Source organism: Tamandua tetradactyla, chromosome 19 (genome assembly GCF_023851605.1).
Source record: "Tamandua tetradactyla isolate mTamTet1 chromosome 19, mTamTet1.pri, whole genome shotgun sequence".
Taxonomy (NCBI): domain Eukaryota; kingdom Metazoa; phylum Chordata; class Mammalia; order Pilosa; family Myrmecophagidae; genus Tamandua; species Tamandua tetradactyla.
Window position 1 is genome coordinate 10,208,221 of NC_135345.1, and position 4,875 is coordinate 10,213,095.

The window sequence follows — 4,875 nt, forward strand, 5'->3', positions numbered from 1 at the left end:
CATGCAAGCAGTTAGATTGCTTTAAAGCTGTCATGTTGTAAGAAATCCCAAATAGTCCACACAGTGTGACCACCTATAGGGGTCCTGAGACTCCATGAAAAAAAAAGACAGATAACCAGTCAGCTGCTCCATCCTCTCACTCACTATTTCAGTTCTACCTACTCTTTGCTGAGTCCTTTCTGAATTGCTGACCCAGAGAAATAGTGAAAGAGAATAAAATGAGTCTTATTATTATTATTATTACATGGGCAGGCATCTGGAATCAAACCCAGGTCTCTGGCATGGCAGGCAAGTTTTCTGCCTCTGAGTCACCATAGCACTGCCCAAGTCTTATTTTTTTTTTTTTAAATATGGAACGCTTCACAAATTTGCGTGTCATCCTTGTGCAGGGGCCATGCTAATATTCTCTGCATCGTTCCAATTTTAGTTTATGTGCTGCCGAAGTGAGCACCCTAAGTCTTATTTTTGAAGCCATGAATGTGAGAGTAATTCATCATAAAGAAGGATGGCCACTAGAATATTCCTTTTGTAAAATTAATTTACATCTTAGCCAATTCAAAAAATATTTGACACCTACTTGCCATATCTGGGTTGCAGATTAACAGCTAAACAAGATGAGGCCCTAGGCCTTAACAAGTCTACATACCATAGATGAAATCAGCTGTGCACATATCTAGGAACTAACTTTATACATGGCTAAATGATACCCCATACATATGAATAAATGAGAGTTCACTAGGCAGACAAGACAGGGAAAGGCAACCTAGGAGAAGGTAGGCTATGAACAAGAGCTCAGAGGTGTACGAACTCAATGTGTCATCCAGGAAACAGACGCTTTCCACCGTGGTTAAGGCTTTGGGAGAACTGCCAAGATGAATTAATATGGAAATGGTAAGACTTAAAAATTGAGGCAGTTATGTAAAGAGCCATGAATGTCATGCTAAGGTGCTTACAGTTTTTCTGTATGTGATTCTTAAATAATATTTCCATTTATGGAAAGCTTATAATCAGATGGACATTTTATGGAAGCTTATAATCAGATGGACATTTTAAAACTAAGCATACACATGCACATATGTACACATTCTCTCTCTATATATTTTTTGTTTATATATTTATGTACATACATATGCCTATGTATAAATAAATGAAAATACACTTTCATAATTGGAAATATATGCTCTAATAATTATAAAGTCAAGATGAAATATAGACGAAGTATATAAAAAAGAAATAAAAAATTATTGGAAATCCTAATACCCAAGGATAAGCCCTATTAATGTTTTAGAGAATAGCCACAGATATTTCTTCATTCATATTCATTCATTTACTGATATTTATTAATCTATATCGGAAGCACAATATTAATTGCTTCCAAGATAGAATCAGAAGGATATAATAAACCAGGAAGCAATTCCACAAATACACAATTACAAGTCAAAATAAGTTCTGTGTAGGGAACAAAAAAGGAATATTGATACAGACTGGAGAAGTTTCCACTGAGTCAGCAAAGAAAGCTTTGATTAAGAACAATGCTTCGAGATTTAAAAGATGTAGTGAGCTAGGTAAGAATGGCACAGGTAGAGGAAAGAGCGAGGGACAAGGTACTGAAGTGAGAAAGGGCTTGTCATGTCCACAGGACTGAAGGCACCAGTGAGGCTGGAGTTCAATGAGTGAGGGGGAACCTGGGACTGTAGATTGGAGGGGTAGAGAGAAGCCAGATTTGGCCCGGGCAGCCCGGGTGGCAGGGTGGATTGTGGGCCACAATAAAAAGTTTGAATGGTCTTCCCAATGAAAGGACATTAAATTGATTTTAAGCAGTGGTGGTAGTTTTAAAAGCTTATATGAGTATATAAATACAAAGATAGTTTTAAAGAAATAGGATTGTAATAAACATTCTATTTTATTGCTGCATAAATGTTCGGACTGCCTTTATATGTGAATAAATATAGCTCTACACACTTATTTAAATGACTTTAGAGCATTACATTATATGCATGTACTGTCATTAATTTAACCAATCCCTTATGGATCAGCATTTAATTTTTTGCTATTAATAAAAAATGTTATATTGAACATCCATATATAGAACGCACGCTTCCCTGAATAAACTGTAGGGTGAAAAATAATAGGAAATCTGGATTAAAGGGATATTGTGTTAGTTTGGAGCTGTTTTGTACCCCAGAAAAGGCCACGTTCTTTTAATCCATTCCTGTGGAGGGTGTAGACCTCTTGTGGGTGGAAACTTTTGGTGAGGTTGTTTCAGATGAGATGTGACCCTAGATGGGTATTAATGCTTTAATTATAAGAAGATAAAGGACAGAAAAGCTGAGAGATCTTAGAGAGAAACACCCCAGAGATGCTACTAGCGGACCCTCAAATGCTCAGAGAGAGAGTGACATTGAAACCTGAACCCAGAAAAGAAAGACCAGCAGACATTGTCATGAGCCTTCCCATGTGACAGAGGAACCCCATATGACAAACCTTCTCTTTTCTCAGAGAAGGCATTTTTCTCTTGATGCCTTACTTGGACATTTTCATGGTCTTAGTACTATAAATTTGTAAACTAATAAATCCCCATTAAAAAAGTTAACCCGCTTCTGGTATATTGCATTCTGGCAGCTTTAGTAAACTGTAGCAGATATATAATATAAATTTTGTATCTAACTGTCAGAATATTAACTCCAAACATATTAGCCAAGTTTATATAGCCTATGGCATTGTATGAGAGTACAATTTTTCTTTCACTCCGTTGTTGTTAATACTTAAGTATGCATTTTTTGCTAATTAATAAGCTACAAAATCTTTTATTTTGATATTTTTCTGTTACCAATGGGGTTAAATGTCTTTTCATATTTCGTAGATAATTTCTTATCTTATTTTCAATTTGGGAAGTATATATCTATGTTCTTTCTTCATTTTTTCTGCTTACTTCTTGTCTTTTTGCTCATTTCTTTGTCATAGCTCTTAGTAAAAAGCTCATATAATTTATTAACTTTCACATATCTATTTTTTATGTGGTTATAGTTTTCTTTTTTGTTTTCTATTTCTGAGCTCAAGGGCTGACGGAGGTAGAAAATGGACATTTTGTGACAATGTCATGATTGCATTTCTGGAAAACCTAACAAAACAAATTGAATCAGTATTGCATACAATAGAAGAAGTCCAGTAAATTTATCAGCTACAAAACAAATATACAAAAATCAATAACCTTCTCATATAAAAGGAAAAGGAAAATAGAACCAAAAGAAGACCCCGTTCTATACAAACAAAGAGAAATACATTTAATAAAAATGCATGGGATCTTTATAAGGAAGAAATACAAAAGGCTACTTGAGTAACATGAAAGACAAGCAAATGAAGAAACTTATCTATCTTGAGATGAGGAAAGACTTGGTATTGTGAGAGAGCAACTATCCTAACCAACGTACAAATTTAATGCACTTTCAGTCAAAATCCCAATGATTTTTAAATTGACGTATTTTTTCTGAAGTTCATCTTGAAAATAAATACATAAATAACAACAGAAAAGACAATTCTGAAATTGAAGAAGTTTAAAATACAACGATAATGCCATATATTAAAATATATCACAAACATACTGTAATTAAAGTAAGGATTGACATGGAAATTGACAAAGTGATAAATGGAAGAGAATCCAATTTTCTAGTAGAAGGCTCTACTAATGGGAAGTTAGGATATGATAAAGGCAGCTTTGAAACCAGTGGGGAAACATGAATTATTCAATACACAGTATTGGGACAACTGGCAAGCCATTAGGAGAAAGAAATTATTGGGGCCACTTTACTTCTTACATCAAAAGAAATTCCAAAGAAGCAAAATTTTTATGTCAAAAGCAGACAAAACAAAAATGGGTCCATAGAAATAATTAAATAAGACCAGATGTGTCAAAGTTTGAATAGCAATGAGGGTCTGTAACATAACCATGAAAGTAGGACTCAAACGGAGCAGTGGTCTTGGGCTGTGTTAAAGGGGTGTACTAGACAGGCTTGGTGATTGATCAGATGCGAAGCAGTGGAGAATAAGATTAGAAGGAGGAAAAAGGGATGGATTTCTCTCTTGGAAGATATTGGATGTACAGTAATATCTACCACCTGCAGAGAGCACACTTCTGTGTTTCTAGAGCCTGAACTAGACATCAGTTCTTTGACAGGAAATTCATAAAGGACCCTGATTTGAGATTGACTTCTGCTCAATAATAAGTCTATATCTCCTAGTTTTGACTTATTGTGACTTAAGTGAACTCTCCCTGATTTGAGACATTTGCACACAAACTTGCTTGGATGTCTGAATTTGTGACATCAGGCTCATGCCTAACCTGTGGTATCCATCAGTCTCTCTGCTCCCCTCCCCACCTGATTTCTGTTCATAACAAACATCTCCTCAGATGACCTGGATCTCTGGTTGTCACCTCCCTTCAGAGCACCACTGCCCAATCAGTGCTTATGACCGTTCAGGAGTTAGCATTCACTAACCTGATTACCTACCTAGAGGGGCCAAGAAATTTTCTCTTCTTCTTGCATTTTCTCTTTAAAGTTAAGTGAAGTCACAGGAAGGAGGCAAGCCTCAAAACTATCATGCTTTATATGAACCCTTGGCAGAGACCCATTGCATGGTGGAAATAAAAAAAAAAATTAATTGTGAGGGGATTTTGAGAATTACGATTTTATTGGTACAAATTCTTAGTTGTAAACATATAAACTCTTAGTGAAACACAGAAGGAATTTACTAAAGAGTCTTATGCAATGCCATGTATCTAGGAGGGCCAGGAATGGGACTCTGATGTGGTGCAGACAGAGGCAGTGCATGATCTCATAGTACGGGCTTCTCTAGCAAAAACTCTGCCATCACTTC

General features: G+C 35.8%; 1 non-coding gene across 1 annotated transcript; it reads right to left on the reverse strand.

The window, feature by feature from the left end:
- Positions 1 to 344: 344 nt before the first annotated feature.
- LOC143663798 (U6 spliceosomal RNA) lies at positions 345 to 451 on the reverse strand. Its single transcript, XR_013166180.1, has one exon. It is a non-coding gene; the product is annotated as a U6 spliceosomal RNA (small nuclear RNA).
- Between the last annotated feature and the right edge of the window lie 4,424 nt (positions 452 to 4,875).